Source organism: Rattus norvegicus, chromosome 3 (genome assembly GCF_036323735.1).
Source record: "Rattus norvegicus strain BN/NHsdMcwi chromosome 3, GRCr8, whole genome shotgun sequence".
Taxonomy (NCBI): domain Eukaryota; kingdom Metazoa; phylum Chordata; class Mammalia; order Rodentia; family Muridae; genus Rattus; species Rattus norvegicus.
The window spans coordinates 113,303,770-113,321,058 of NC_086021.1; the positions used below are offsets into that span (position 1 = coordinate 113,303,770).

Consider the following 17,289-nt stretch of genomic DNA (forward strand, 5'->3'; position numbering starts at 1 on the left):
CCTCCTTGGGCTTCCATGTCCCATGTCCTTCACTGCCCTCTCTCATGTTCTTCCTTCCTGTCTAGGAAGGTGTCTTTGCTGATAAAACTCTGTGTTAGAAAGTCACTGTGCAGTTTCTCTGGAGTCCTCGGTCTGTGTCTGTGGAGGACTTAGCATGTGAAGAGTGAGATGATTTCAGGAAGGACATCCGTGAAGGACACTCAGAGGACATACATCTACAAGAACCCCTTCTTTCTTTTCTAATGAGATTATAATTTAATTACAACACCTCTCCTTTCCCTTTCCTTCATTCAGGTCCTCCCCTATGTCCCTCCTCACTCTCCTTTAAACCCATGGCCTCTTTGTTTCACCTTCACATGAATATATGTATGTACATGTATGTTCTTAAGTATAACCTGCTCAGTCCATATGTTACTTGTATGTATGATTTCAGGACTGAAGGGTGGCCCTTTTTCATCGCTGGGTTCTGTGGGGAGATGTGTGGCAAGGCCTGTAAGGAACTGGGAGAGGACAAGCCTGTGCACTGACTGACCCCACATCCCTGCTGATGGGAAGCCAATTCAGAGCACAGAATTTAGGGATGGCTTTCTCACTTTCTCAACATGAGATTGTCCCTGACTCCTGAGCCCTGTGTGGATCTACTCTAACCATGCACCCTGTCACATCAGCATCTTCCTGTTCCTGAAATGAATTTGCTTCTTGCTTGTTTGCTTTTGGTTCTGACTAGAGTGCTCTTCCCACCTGAGGGATTTCCTCCCAGCCCTCAGTTTTAACACAGCCTCTGAGAGGTGTCTGAGAGCTCACCAGATCCCATGGCGGTGGCTCTCCCCTGCGGTACGCTGCTTTCCTCCCTGGAGGCTGGAGAGCACTGGTTGTGGCTACTCATTCCATTGTCTGTTATCTTTCTTCTTCCCACCACAAGACGAGCGTCATGGACTGAGAACTTCCTGGTCCCGTTTACTGCTGTGCCCAACACTGAGCTCTATACCTGGCATATAGTAGATGCTAGATAAATACTGGTTAAAGGAATGAATAACTAACGGAGATGTAGCTGGTCAATTAGCAATTTGGTTAATTAATTGCTTAAACAAGATAGATTTTTAAAGGCTTTTTGTAAAACTGACTCGACTACATTTGACTCACCAGAAATATCAAAGACTGGTAAATTCCGAGTGGACTGTAGGGTGAGGTGGCAAGGCTGTGCTTTCTGTTTCAAACACAAGATGGCACTGGTGTATTTTCAGCCACTGGGGACAGGCTGCCTCGAGAAGCTACTTGTGCTCAGGAGACCTTGGCCACACTCCAATCATATATCCATAAGCAGCACTGGCCCTGGCCCTTGATAAGTGTGCATCCACATTTGTTAGCACCAGAATTGCCCTGGAAAGTTCCGCTCCTTTCATAATGCTCCTAGTTATGTCAAATTACCACCACCACTTTAGTGTCTACAGTAAACCCCAGAGAAAGAAGGCTATTTACCCGGTTGCATGCTGAGGCTGACGTACACTTGCTGCTTTCCCTCTGTGTTTATCCCACCCTTGGCAAAACAGTCTTTATAACGCTATGCCCCAATCCCACCCAAAGCAAGTGTCTTCTAACAGCAACCTGGAGTTTTGAACCTCTGGGTCTGAACAATGGGCACTACTCCTACCCGTCTGTGTCTTGAGCATTCAAATCATTGCTATTTTGTCCTAGTGTTTCGAAGTACTTTTCTCAGTTGAAAAGCACGTGTGCAGCTGTGTGTCGAGTCACTTTAGAGTCCTCTATTGAGAATAAGATTCCTTAACATCCATAGCGCTTGCAACCCCTTCATCTGGGCTATATTGCTTCAGGCATAACTAGGACCCACTTTGCCCTAGTTTAAGGAGTGAGTGCTGGTTCATGTTCAGTGTGAATTGTTGAAGCTACAACAATTTAATGGTCTTAATATCACTTTTCAATATAATTCATGGGCCCACTTTTCAAAACTAAAATAGCAAAATTTAATGTTGTATATTATGTGATTGAGGGATTTTATTTATAGGCCTCTACTAAAAGATCTAAACTGTGTGCTAGTGAGGTATGGATTTCCAAATCTAGACACCCCCGTGAAAATATGATTTACAGAAGCACCGATATCCTGTAGGCTGTGGTCAGGCTGCACGTGGAGACCCCCTGAACACACATCAGCATTCTTAGACTTGACTTTGTCCTCGCATCTTAACAGAGATTCACATGCGAGAGCCCATCTCCGCATGGAAGCCTGTCGCAGGACGCTCAAGTATGCTTGGCAAGACCCTTCGTACAGCCTTGCTGCTGATGGCAGCCTTCCAAAGAAAGCAGAGAAAGAGCCCTTTGAAAATGTGCAGCCCCCAAAGAAACACAGGTAAAATGTGCAGGGGGTTTCTGTTGTTAGGTTCTGTCTGGCCTTGGACTCCCTCATGCTGGTACAAGTACATTCCTTAACATTTTTACTTTGATTTGCGACTGTGTGTGCCAGCATGTACATTTTTGTCTTGTGATACTGATCAAAGCATCCGGGACTAGTGGGAAGGGAAGGTTCTTTACCCTTGCGCTCATTCTGCGCAGGGTTATAGAATGCCTTGGTATGTGGTGTGATATACTCTTTCTACTAAATAGTAGTTTCATCCACCTGTGAGTCCCGGGAACTTGGAACAGAGTTCAAAGCTTTATAACCATTGAATGCATGTATGGATAAATTACTGAGCATTCTACTAAGATGCCTCCAATTCCTCTAAGAAGATAGGAAAATACAATTTTTACTTTTGAACATTTTATTCTGATCCTGACCCAGTGAAATGCTAGGGATATAATCTACATTGTATATTTTTATCCTTAGACTTTGCTTAACATTGTAGTGGTTACTAGCACATGTGAGTTAAACCATCCCAAACATTTAGTAGTTAACATCAGATCATACACAGAGCAGGGCTTAATGAAGTTCTTTAGATTAATATGTCAATGTGTTCTGATGTTTACAACGTGCCATACTTCTGCTTAATGTTTTAATGTCCTTAAGTAAGAGATTTGTTTAAATGGACTTCCTGGCATATCCTTATTCTCTTATGATAGTTCTTTACTGAAAATTTTGGAGCCCAGAACCCAGAAGTAACAGAAGAAAAAATATTTCTATTTGTATAAACCACCATTATTTTTTCTATTTTCACTCTATTTGCTTCCTCTCCTCTTCCTTATTTTGTTTGAATTTCTTTCTCTTAGCTGGCAAATTTTCAAATGTTCTGCTAGATAAACATACATTGTTTTCATAAAATAAGCTCAGGATTACACTTTATTTTTTCTTATTAACATGTAGTGTGTGTGCGTGTGTGTGTGTGTGTATGAGAGAGAGAGAAAGAGAGAGAAACAGAGAGACAGAGACAGAGAATGTATGCCAAGCTGGTAGAGGACAAAATAGAGAATTTTGAATCCCTGGAGTTGGAGTTTGAAGTGTCTGTGAGCTGGTTGGTGGGTGCTGTAAGCCAAACTCAGATGCTCTAAAGGAGCAGTCCAGCACACTCCCTCCAGTCCCAGGATTCTACTTTCCATTGCAGCTTCTGAGCACACTGGCCTTGCTGTTGTACTCCTGAAATATTTACCACTGCAAGGCGAACAGCCCATGGAGGTCTTGCCAGCAGAACTCACCATCTCCAGTGCATGCACTTCCAGGGGCCATTTTCCTGTTACTAACAGAGTTTTGTTTCATAGCCATTTCTCAAAGCAAAGCAGATCACGGAAGCTGTGTCATCAGGAGTTTGAATACAGAGATGGTCAAATCATTAGTCTCGCTGCTCCTCAGCTGGTCCTGGGAGTACAAGGCCCCAAACCCCGTTCAGGCACAGAGGTCATTTTGGTGGAAAAGAAATCTGATGAAAGTCACCAACACTGGACACACAAGACAGATGGCAGGTAAAACCATGGCCTTGGGAAGTTTACATCGTCAAACTGCATGAGATTCTGAGAGATCTCCACACACCAGGCAGGAATACAGTTGAGGGCCTCGGATTTTTTTATTTTATTTGGCTTAAAAGTCTTTATCCTAGTAAAAGAAGAGACAGAGAGATAGGTAAGAATTTTAGATAAGCTACATACAACTTTAGCCGCTGTTACATTCAGAAAAGGGATCTATTTGTTACTTAGTTTTACTTGGCCACTGACTTAAGACTAGGTTCTCATCTAACTTATGTTTGAGACAGAAAGAAATCAAAAAGGGATTCTAAAGTGTTTTTAATTTTGAAAATTTTGGAGATCTTTATTTATCTGTCTCTCTCTACTTAGGTGCCTTCCCAGTTTTTGAGTTACGAATATAACTTAAGTGGTTTCTATTCATACAGTGACCACGACTTCCTACTTGATCAAATGTACTAACCTAATTCAATCTCTGGCCTTGGGTCCGGATTCAAAATGCTCACGTTTTCTTGAGAAGATGAGAAGAAATCTAAAATAACTTGGCTATGTGGCTACAATGAGAAAATATTACTAATCTTACTGCACATGTGTACATGATAATTGCTCAGCGGTTATGGTGAAATAGAAAGGGGGTCCTGGTCACTTAAGGGTTTATTTGGAGATAAAAAATAAGATATTTCAATCAGTTTTATTTTAGGTTTTCTAGCAAAAGTATGGAGAGCCAGCTCAGCAGTCTAGAGTACCTGTTGTTCTTGTAGAGGACCAGAGCTCGGTTCTCAGAACTCACAGAAGAGTGGGCCTCAAAGTGTCTGCCTAACTCTAGGGGATTCAACATCTTCTTTTGGCCTCCATGGGCACCTAAATGCATATGTACATGCATGCAGAATTATATCTATTTAAACATACAATTAAAGGTAAATAAATCATAAATTCTAACAAAAATAAAAGGTCAAATTTCACTTAGATGAAACAAGACAGAATATTAACAATGTTGAGGTCCAGGATGTTTCACTGCACATTTCTGTTTATTTTTGTGTACAATTGAACATCAATTTAACAAGGAAAAATGTACTTCCTGTTTGTTCTTTATTGATCTACTAAAGTTCTACCATTACATGTAGTAGGGCTCTAGCGACCTCTTGCACTGTACAGGTTTGTGTATTCAGGCATCTGTGCAAAATATTTCTTAATGGAATGGAGCTGTGACTCTCTCTGTATACTCTAAATACCTGCTCTGCCCAGGGCTTAGGCCTCTATACTTTGGGGCAGATTGGAAAAGCTCTTGGAGGTAGGTAGCATCAGCAGTCCTGGCATGGCAGGAGTGAAGCTACCTTCACTCTGTAAAACAGACAGCTTACAATAGTCATTGGTTGTGTGTTGGTGAAACTGGAGAGAAACTTGCTGGACAGAGCTGCTAGAAGGGTTTCTTCACTCCGTCCACCAGGTCTATGCTGTCTGTGTGATGGGGAGCTAGATTAGGCTTTTTTCTCTACAAATGACTATAATTCACTCATTCTGCTGACATTATGTATGCATTGAAGCAAGAATATACCAAGAGTATCCTTACATTACAGTTCTTAACATATATACCCCAAATGCAAGAACACCCAATTTCCATAAAAGAAATGCTATTGAGTTTTTAGGAAATCACATACTGACCCTGACACAATGGTGGTGGGTAACTTCAGATGCCCACTCTTACTGATAGACAGGTCATCCAGAAAAAAAAAAAAACCTAAATAAACAAACTCTGGAGTTAAATCATATCATGAATGGAATGGACCTAACAGACAGCTACAGAGTACTCCACCCAAACACTGAAGAGTAGAGTTTCTTCTTAGCAGCCCATGAGATTTTCTTAAAAATTGACCACGTTTCAAGATACAAAGCGAGTCTTAGAAAATTTTTAAAAATTGAAATAACATCCTGCACCCTGACCCCCCAGAGATTAATGCTGTGGGTTGTTGAAAGAATCGTTTTAGGAATAGAACTTTAGCAAAGAACTAAAAAGATCAAGATTCTTGTTCCTGTAGAACTGGGATCCTAGAGCTACCAAGATATGTTTTATATTTACAGCATCTTTCTGCCTTGTCTTTTTGGATTGCGATAAAGTTCTCATGGTTGGTTTTTAAAAATTAAAAATGAATTTTTATGCAATATATTCTGATTAATTTTTCTGCCCTAACTCCTCCAAGATATTCACTGACTCTCCATTCACCCAAATCCATACCTCTCCTATCTACCTATCTATCTATCTATCTATCTATCTATCTATCTATCTATCTATCTATCTATCTATCTATCATCTATCTATCTAATAAAATAAGATGAAAACACACATACATAAACAAAGCAGAACAGGATGAAACAAACTACAAATAAAAGCACTAGAAATAAATATAGTCAGTGGGGCATACACATTCAGACTCACAGAAATCCCACACAAACACACCCAGAACCATAATATTCATACTTAAATTTGAATGCAGGCATGGCTGATGTGTACAGTTGAGTAGATAAGGGGAATGACTATTCTCTGACTTAAGCAAGCTTGGAAATACTTCTATGCTCATCGTGAGATGATGGTGGTTCAGAGTCCCATTAAGCATTGTCATTCGTTCTCCTGGTTATTGGAAAAGAAGGAGCAGACAGGGAGGTTAAAGAAAAACAGAAAGAGAAACTTACCCCAAACTCTGTTAGCTGTTGGCCCATAAGCTTTGGAAATCTCTAGTCATGGGTAGCACCAAAGTTGCTTTCAGACCCTGAAACTCTACACTTTGCCATCATGAGGCTCTATTTTTCATCAGGCCATGGGACAGTGATGGCTAGTTGGTTGGGACAGTTGGCTGTTGAAACGCTTTCCTCTTTTCCCGTTCTAACAGTACTATTGATTGCTGCTTGCTGATAGCAGAATAAACATTCACTTTCCATAGGAAATCTGTGCTTGTCTGCAAAAAGCCACTGTATACCAAACAGCAAGGCAGAAACATTGTATCCCAGTGCTATTACGATAAGCATAACTTGAAAGCATTAAAACACCAGGGTCTATCCTAGATAGTAAAATGTAGACCTCTTGATAGCTCAGGAACCAGCACTGCAGGAACTAATACTGGGAACTAATACTGCAGGAAATCAACACTCACTCATTCATGTGAATCATGTCGTTGCATGCCAATATACATGCAACAGGTGAACTATGAAAATGGCTGAACCCACAGAGGTGAGCTATGTAGTATACTCATTCTTCTCGGAGGATCAGGCCATGATAAATGCTGAAGAGGCATTTCATAAAATTGAATGTCCATTTTGGACATTGAGTGGTACCCCATTAACTAGTAGTAGGGGAAAAGATGTTGTGAGTATTATCTTCTTTCACAAATATGGTGGGCTTTTAAAAGTCCTATTTTCCAGAATTTTGTAGTTCTTCACAATGAAGATGTGGTGTTTGTTTGTTTGTTTTATTGTTTGATTTTTTATGCTCAGAAAGCTGAATTAGATATCTGGAACATTTTAAGTCTTTAGAGAAAACTATATTTTTAAAATAATGGATACAGCCCCACTTTCTCTCCATTCCTTTATTCTCACATTACATTTTACATCCAAGGTGAGCTATATTTTCAATGGCAGAAATGCCACCACTTGAGTCTAATGTAACCATGTTTAGAAAAATAAAGAAGAAATAAAGAATTTTTTCTCTCCAGACAAAACCCCTGAGCACCTTTTACTGTTCTTAAAATTGATATAAGAAAAATAGCATGTAGGTTTTTGCCAAGTCATTCCGATTTTTTTTTTCTGCCCAGGAGTCTTTGTGCAGGCTCCAGGATCACTTTTAAAACTCAGTATAGGAGCTGGAGAAGTGGTTCCATGGTGCTCCTGTTGAGGAGGCTGCTTCTATCCCCAGCACACACGGTGGTGTATAATAGCTTACCACCTTCAGTCCCAGGGCACGCAGTGCCCTCTTCTGACTTCCATCTGCACCAAGCATTCAAATGGTATCATACATACATACACTCAGCAAAACACATAAATAAATAAGTAAATAAATAAATAAATAAGTTTTTAGAAAAATTCAACATACGGGCTGAAAAGATGGCCAAGCAGTTAAGAACATTTCTATACTTCCAGATAAAATGGAGCTTTGTTCCTAGCATTCACATCTGACGGCTTACAACTCTAGCTACAAAGTGTTCTACTCCCTCTTCTGGCCTGCACAAATCTGTTCACACACACACACACACACACACACACTCACACACTCACACACACACTCACACACACACTTACACCCTCACACATGTGTGTGTGTTCACAAATAAAACTTTTAACATTGCAACATATATCTTGGACTTTAGGGAAATCTTTGGAAACATGGGGATTTAATGGAAAATGTATATATTAAGATTTATTTTATTCTTTATGTGTCTGTCTGTGTGTAGGAATGTGCACCTAAGTGTAGGTGCCTGCAGAGGTCTGAGAATGTGTCAGTTCTCCTGGAACTGGAGTTACAGGTGGTCGGAGCCTCCCAATGTATGTGTTCTGGACTGGTAGCTCATAGATAGAGCTCCAGCAAATATTTTTAAAAGCCACAACAGTGCATAATTATAACAAACGGCTTTCCTTATAATATTTACTTTTATATGCACTAACTCATTTGACTCCCACGGGATGCACAACTGAAGCATTGAGTTTTAATACCATATAATATGAAGACATGAACCCTAAGTATAAGGTCCATTTCATCATCTTTAACACTTCTCAGTAATAGCAACATGGACCATAAAGATATACTAATGTGGGTATGATCCAGAGATAGAAGCCACACCATGATTTAATCAGGGAAAATAGATTATGAGGAATTATTAAATGATGATAAAGTATGAACTATTATTTATAAATTCTACTTAAGGTATTATAGTAGAAATTTGATAATATCCAAATTGGAATATCATACCTTATTTTTTCTGCTTAGCTGGTAAAACTTACAGAGACTTGGGTTTCCCCATAGAAGAAATGTATAGAAATTTCACTTACAATGATCACAGTATGTTGTATAATGGGACTGTTTCTGTCTTCTTAAGGACCTTTCATCTGGTGAGTAACCCAGACCTCGTACTGGCAGTGTCTATGACCAAAGCTAAAAGTGAAGCCTGTGGCTATCCAGTTATCATTCAGGTAAGATATGCACAGGCCAACAAGAAGCCATGACCTTTCACGAAGCTGCAGGGAGGCTCTGTGCCTTTTTGTTACAGAGCAAAATAGCTGTCATAGAATGTTATCTTGAATGTCAGTGTTAAAATATCTTTTTTATAATACTCTGCCTAGATCTCAAATTGAACAGATTGAGATACCTCTCAATTTAGTTCTTTCTGACCAGCAACGACTGTGGGCTTGCTGGTAGTCTAGAGTGGGGGCAGTTACTGCAGTCACACACTGGCAAGCCTGAGAAACACTCCCGACAGAATTCATGGAGCTTGCAAGCTCTGAGGGTGATAGCTGTGAGGTGCAGCTAGGAGCACAGACAAGGACCCCTGGGCACTGGAGGAAAAGACCCGGTCAATCTTTTTGGAGGTCTTGAGCCCACAGTAGTAATTCCAAGCAACCCTCTTACAGCATCTTTAGTGCAGGTTTCATTTAAGTTTTGGGCAAAGACCCAGGAAGCTCTTTTCTGCCATCCTTCCTTATAAAACACTCATAATAGTTGTGTTTTTCTTTGCTAGGCCAAAATAAGGCTTAGGAAAATGCCAACTCTGCCTTTACGTTCTAGAAGCTCCACCCTAGTTTCCATCCAGCAGAATAATTATCTCCAAATAACATTGTTTTTTATTCCATAATTTTAGTGAAGACATTTGCCAGCTAAGAATCTGAAACCAGGACATGGAATCATGATGGATTCTGAGTCTTACTGAATTCAGTCTTCCGTCCTCATAAACAAGAATGAGGCATTTATTCTGATGACATAGCACACACAACACTCCATGCTTCTTATTGGGTGCCTCTTTACTACAGGCCACAGTGAGGTTAAATCTCATGTGGCTGCACATCCAGTTGGTTCCTTAATCATTTTCATATCATTTGCAGATATTAACATCACCCCATGTGTCTGTTTCTGTAAGGTATAAACTTAATCATAAGGTAATTTGTATTACCTTTTGAGGCGTCTTTTAATTGCTAGTGATTCATCATTTTATGTATTAGATACTACGTTTGTGAGAAAACATTAAACTATCAGGTTAATGCTGTTAGAACCTTTCTAATTGCCTTAGAATTTAGCCTTTGGTTTTTCCAGACCTTGGAGGGAACTCTGTTGACTGACCCATTAAGTGAGCAATCAGGACTTCTTGATTATTGATCTCTTACCAGGAAGAGTAGTTATTGTATGTTAGAACATTCCTTAAGGCATCATGACCAGGAGGAGTCTTAGAACTAACATGCTGGCTTACATCTTGTTAAATTGAAACTGGTTTTTGGTTATTCTTGAGATAACTCAACAATGGTAGAATTATATAAAAATAGTTACATTCAATAGCAATAGACTTAAAAAATATATATCCAGTTTCTGTTGTATATTCAGCTGAGTTGTTAAAAAAAGACTTTGAATATCAATGAAAAACATTAAATTGTCAACGAATTGCTGATTTTTATTTAATAATCTGGTGTTTGGGAAGATACTCTGCATGTTTGGCAGGAACATAAAAGCAATAGACAAATTCACATACTGTGGGAAAGAAGAAAGTCAAATAATCTTTCTAAAAATGCTTTCTTGGTCAATAAAATCATCTTTTAAATGACCTAATAGCCCTTCGAGAAAATTTTCCTAAAGAAATCTTTGTGAATTTACATATATAATAATATACACATAGTATATATGTACATACCTATATATAATATGCATAGTACACATGTATATTTGTATTATTATACAGATATATGTATATATGTTAATTATTGTATATTCTTATATTATTATATGTGGATACATGCACATATGTATATATAGAAATATGCATGATAGTATGCATACATAATATATTTACATATACATATATACATATATATATTTATATATAAACTGTTGTCTTACTTATTATAGAGAATGTTTAAAAAACTTGCAGGTTTTACTATTGAGGACTAGAAAGCATAATGTCCTTAAGATGAAATGGTTAATATCCTTTAAAAATGTCAGAAGAATTCACAAAATAATATTGAGTCAAAAATGATAGAATTACAAAATTATTTTTTACTGCTTTGTAAATCAAATAATATGCTTAAAATTATAAAATATTTATAGTAATTTATCAGTAGTTATCACTGTACAGTGATCTATGAGTAATTGCTGTACTTTCTAAATTTATACAATAAAAACGAATGTTCACCATGCCATCTTATAAGCTCTCCTGCCCATATGAGTCCATATTTTGCTGCTGTCGTTTGGTTTTTAGAAATATAAACCATACAGCAATGGGGCTGCCAATCAGAAGTGGGATTACATGGAAAAGGAGAGAGCATTCACAGCCTTCCACAGCACAGCCCTGGACAAGCAAATCACCGCGGCTAATTCTTCTGGCCTTTGCACGTCTTCTGTCACTAAAGAAAACATCGAACAACCTGTAAGTAGTTCCCTCTTCCCACAGACGAAAGAAAAATGGGCTCATTTGACAAACAAGAAGTTTTTCCCAACAGGAAAGCTTAAATTCATTCAGGCTGAGCACTACATTGCTTCAAACAGGGTCTTGCTACAGAGGCTTCTGACTTGTAATCCTCTTCCCTCAGTTTCCCACGTGTGGGATTTCGGTGTGTACCACCATGCATGGCACAGAGACTATATTTGATGAAATCATTTATACTCTAAGATCCTCATTAGGAAAGAGTGAAAGAGAATTGTGAAAAGTAAAGTAAAGTAGTCTGTGTAAAACTCCTTGTTTTATTATAGAACACTAGACATTACTGCAGTGAACCTCGATTTGCCTGCCACACACAATAAGCTGTCATCAAAATTTGGTCACTTTGCTAATCCCACATATGATATTATTTTACCTCTAAAGTAAGTATACAACTTTATAATTTGGACATTTTTGACATTATCATTGTGCAATTGTCATGATTAACAAAATTAACAATAATATTTGGACAATATAACAAACTACTTTTGACCAAATTTCCTGGGTTGTCTTAAAAGCTCAATTTACTGTCTGTGAACTTGAGTGAAGAATCAAAGGAGGCCCTTGGGTGGATCTTGGTCATAACCTGGTGCATAGACAGAAGGTCCGCCTTTGCATTTGCTTTCTTGTGCATTCTTTTTCCTGTGAATTCTATAAATGAGGTGCACACTAGTGTTGTCATTAGACGTAGGCTTAGCACTTTCTCCAGAACCTCCATGGGCTTCCCTCTATGTTTCATATATTTAGGTCTCTGGAGACCATACCTAGCCGCCCTGTTTTTAATATGATTTTGGTAGATTGACCCCGTATTTGGAAATCCCTCAATGCCTATTCATCCAATCTTATCATTTTGCTTCAAATTAATCAATTTTATTTGATTATACTGTTTTCTCCACATTAATTTGATAAAGTTTAATCAGCACATAATGTCACTATGTACATACGTATTTCACTAGCCAAAAATATGGTTTGAAAGGAAAGGCAAAAAAATGCCTAAATCTTTTTTTTTAATTATGTTTATCTGTTAACTAAGTTAAACAACTAAAATACATATATCAACTCAGATATACACCATTGTGAGATAGCAGTTTGGACTGAGCTCTGCTGGTCTTGACAAGGGCCTTTAAAGAGTCTGTAATCATCTTGTGGGTTTTCCGGTGGTATAAAGACTATATAGTCCAAGATGTAGCCTCTCACATGCATGGTGGTTGGCAAGCTTTAACTGTTTCACCTTTCAAGAAGATTAAATCAAACCAATTCCCAATGTGGCCTCAGGGCTCCAACTTTAGCTGTAGAGCCCAGGTTCCACTGTGCAAGCTTCTCTCAGGCACCTGCTTGCCTCTTACTTCTGTTGTCATTGGCCAATGTCAGCAACATAGCTTACTCACAATCACGGGAGGAGATAAGGAGAAAAGCACCATACCTCTTGACTAAAGGAGTCAAAAGGTATGTCATCAGTCAAAAGGTCACAAAAACAGGATTAGAGTGCTATGACCCATCTTTAGAAATAATTTGCTACGCTAAAAGCCACAACGATTAGTTTTCAAGTCAATGTCTACCAACCACAATTTATTTCCAATAATGTTCAATAAGGTCCCCTGCTCCTTTTTATCTGGTGTTTGTACTGGTATCCTTATTATGAACTCCCGGGAGTTTACATATTAAAAAACAGTCAAGCTTTTTTAATTAAAATTCTTTCTAGTTTCCAATTTCCCTTCTTTGGACCACTTTGGATACCTTCATTTTGCCTTTGCATCTTTTTGATATTATGCCTTACTCCAGGATTGATTTACTTTCTGTGCACAGTAAAATGTGCTTTATATACAACATGTTATATGTACTTTTCTTGTCCCTGAGGATGGCATTGGTCATTCTTCAAAGAAATCTTAATTCTGTACAGCAGTTAGGGTCCCCAGTGTTGAATATCCATTACAAAGTTAAAGAATATTTTAGAATTAATTTCAATTATTAGGACTGGTAAGATAGCTCAGCAGATAAGGGCATTTGCTGCCAAGCCTGAGGATCTGAGTTCAATTCCTGGAACCTACGTGATGGAAGAAAAAAAAACCAGCTCCTTCAAGGTATCCTCTGACCTCCACTCATGTGTGTCCCGACCCCCTAGCATACAGAACCGATAAATAAATGTAAAGGATTAATTATTAGGAAGTATGGTGCATTTGGGTCATAGTTTTCAACTTAGCATTTGAGGATGACAAATTGCTTTCCTTACGCTGTGAAGAGTTCTGTAACAATTCTGTTGAGGTTCACAAGCGCCCATGTGGAAGCATCTTCCCTCCCGTTCTAGGGATACTCTTATATCTCACCCGATGGAAAGAGAAAACTCATGCTCTGCCTGGCTTGCGGAAGGTCCCTGAGGGCAAAACTGGAGCTGAAGGAGCTGCTTCCCAGGGCTTCATTCCTCTGTGTTTCAGGCTCGGAGCAGAAGTTCGAGCTACCCGGGCCTTTCAAGGTCATCAGTGTTGCCAAGGTACCTTCTGAGCTCTGCCACTGCCCACACAGCAGTGATTTGGGAACTTGGGATGCATTCGGATGCCCCACTCAGGTTCATCCCTACTCATCTACATCATCTCCCTCAGATGCACCTTCCCATCCGCCAGCATTGTTTCTGTTTCCTCGTTGCAATTTAAATTACATTGTCTTTTAATAGCTCTGTCCATCCTTTGATGTTAATTGGGCACTTCTGCTGCAATCTACAGACACCTTTCCCTCCTCTTTGTGTGGCTGTTAAATAGGGGGGAAAAATCTCAAACCTTTGTTTAGCATATTAGCATTTGCCCTACATCAATGGGGAAGTGCTTATGTGGGTGTATGTGGGGGGGTCGGGGGGGGGGAAGGACTTGACATGTTGTTGTAACAGTTCAGGCAGGGTGGCAGAATTCAAGCATCCATGTCTAATGCCACTTAGAACTCGTAGGAGCAGGGGACAAACACTGCCACATTCCTGTGACCTTAAAATGGCACCACTAAAAGAAAAGGAGAAAATCCTTCCCTTCTTGTTGAGAAGTTGTAAAGAGAGGGGGTTTTAAACAACAGAATAATGTGGGCGATCCACCAGCCTGTGTCCTTGTGGATCAGCCTCCCACCAGACCCCACTCCCCCATTTCCCCAATTCTGATTTATGATAGAGGTGGACAGTGACAGGCTGCAGTAAACTCCACCCAAGTAGTAAGTAATCCAGTAAGACAAAAGAACCAGTCCTCGGGGGAAGCCTCACAGTATCTGCTTTGGCTCTGGTTACTGAAAAGGACTCATCTATGTAATAGCAGCTTAGTGCCTGTCTGTCTGGGCTCCTGGGTCAGGGTAGTGAGAGAAAGCTTCCTAAGGGATGCTCTGCACCTTCCTTGCCCCCCTCAGTCATCTTCAACTGAGAGACAGCCCCCTTGTAGAGCTTTTCATTAAGGAAGCGTCTGTAGTGTTTATATCCCCTTACTTCAATCCTAGGTTCTCTTCGTCCTGATTTCCTTTCTTCCACATCTCTTTTGACCACCTCAAATCCAAACAAACATACAGCAGTAGTTAAGGAAAACCAAAGCAAGCCAGAAAGACAGACGAAGAGCTAAGAAGTCAGTGAGAGGACCAGAAAGAAAACTGAGGTATTCTAACCCAACTCCCTTCCTCCTCCACATCAAGAATCTAGAGTACATGAGAAAGCACTATCAAGTGTAGATGCCACCCACATGCTCACCCATACAGACTTGAAATGGGGAGTAGAAACATGACAAAACAACAAAGAGGAAATACCACGATTTATGTCAACATTCACTTTTTTTTCTGTTTTTTTTTAATTTTTTCTCCATCTTTATTAAATTGGGTATTTCTTATTTACATTTCAATTGTTATTACCTTTCCCGGTTTCCAGGCAAACATCCCCCTAACCCCTCCCCATGAGCTGCTGTTTCTTTTTTTTTTTTTTTAATTAACTTGAGTATTTCTTATTTACATTTTGAATGTTATTCCCTTTCCCGATTCCGGGCAAACATCCCCCTAATCCCTCCCCCTCCCATTCTTTATGGGTGTTCCCCTCCCCATCCTCCCCCCATTCCCGCCCTCCCCCCAACAATCACGTTCACTGGGGGTTCAGTCTTAGCAGGACCCAGGGCTTCCCCTTCCACTGGTGCTCTTACTAGGATATTCATTGCTACCTATGAGGTCGGAGTACAGGGTCAGTCCATGTTTAGTCTTAACATTCACTTTTTTAAACAAACCAGGCTGATTTATCTTCTTCCGAAGCTGAAGACACTCTAAGATATTATGAAAAGCGTCTGTCATCTTTACGGATGAAGACACGAGCATGCAGTGCATCTCACGTTGGTGTGGCAGCTTCGTGCCAGAAGGCGGTGAAAATCATCGCATACAAAAATGGGAATGGATATCGGAATGGGAAGTTGATTGTGGCTGGAACATTCCATGGGGTAAGTGGCTATCACTGAAATCCTGTGTCTTTTCTTAGAGATAATGGTAGTAGGCAAGTCCTCATGAGAATCGCTCCAAAACTGAGCAAAAACTGAGCAAGGGGCACCCCTGCCTACATCCACAAGTTTAAGCTGGTAGGACGACGATCTCCATTTTCCTGTGGGCAATCTTCCTGGTTGTTTTTCTCTGAATATGAGGTTAGAAGCAGTGAGAAACCAATGAGGTGATCTTCAACTAGCCCCAAAGAAAAGATGTAAAGGAAGAGAGAAAAGTGATTGATCATGACGTCTTCACCCCCATGATGGACAGAATGTCTTTTTTTCTCCTTGCTTTCTGTGCACTTCAAGTTGTGTGTCACCTGAATGGTCTGAAACAAAACCCACTTCATTTAGCATTAGGGCCTTCTGAACACATACGTACTGGTTGACAAGGTGTTTCCCTCACTTTTAAGTTGGGGAGTCTCAAGTTGCCCAAGACTGTCATCATTTTGTAGGTTGAGTAGTCATAAGAGACAGGAGAGCCCCAAAGTGATAATTCTTTCTCAGCAACCCACTCAATACTTTTAATAATGTATTTTATAGGCAAGATTAAATACAATATAATATTTTCCTACTAACTCACTCCCCCTTCCTGTTCAATCACCTCTGGGGTTAAAAACAATTGCCCCTTTTCTTATTAAGATACTGTTCAGATCTGGAGAGATGGTTCAACAATTGCGAGTATATACTATCCTTTGCAGAAGACAGGAGTTTAGCTCCCGTGCCACCTCTGGTGTCTCACAACAGTCTGTAAATAACTCCAGCTCCCCAGGACCTGACACCTACTGTTCTCCTGGGATATCTTCTCTCATGTGCACACAGAGATGCATAATTATGAATATAATTAAATGCAAAAAATAAATCAAAACAAAAACTCTTGCTCAATGGGCAATGCAAAGGACAGAAGTTAACACCAAGATTTACCTGAAGTTGCGAAGCTGTGCGCTCATGCTTGTTCCCTCTCCCTCTCTCTTTCCCTCTCTCTCTCTTTCTCCCTCTCCCTCTCCCTGTCAGTTTTGCTTTTTGCCTTGTTTGGTTTTTACATATTGTGTGTGTGTGTGTGTGTGTGTGTGTGTGCATACACACGTTCACAATGTAATTGTGAGGGAAATGATTCCCTCTTTCTAGTACATGGGTCCAGAGATTAAATTTAGGTCATCAGGTTTGTAGCAGACATTTTAACCCTCAGAAGTATCTTGTTGGCCCACAAGGCAGGGTTTATAATTTGTTTTCCCATCTGCAAAATGGGTTAA

The 17,289-nt window shown here is 39.8% G+C and overlaps 1 pseudogene across 1 annotated transcript in view; it reads left to right on the plus strand.

The window, feature by feature from the left end:
• The window catches only part of Dcdc1-ps1 (doublecortin domain containing 1, pseudogene 1), a 410,625-nt pseudogene that overhangs the window by 362,977 nt on the left and 30,359 nt on the right, over positions 1 to 17,289 (plus strand). Inside the window, exons 28-33 of the transcript NR_175340.2 lie at positions 2,207 to 2,365; positions 3,706 to 3,906; positions 8,985 to 9,078; positions 11,346 to 11,513; positions 13,870 to 14,052; positions 15,794 to 15,997. The product of NR_175340.2 is annotated as a doublecortin domain containing 1, pseudogene 1 (transcript). The remainder of the gene's footprint in view (positions 1 to 2,206; positions 2,366 to 3,705; positions 3,907 to 8,984; positions 9,079 to 11,345; positions 11,514 to 13,869; positions 14,053 to 15,793; positions 15,998 to 17,289) is intronic.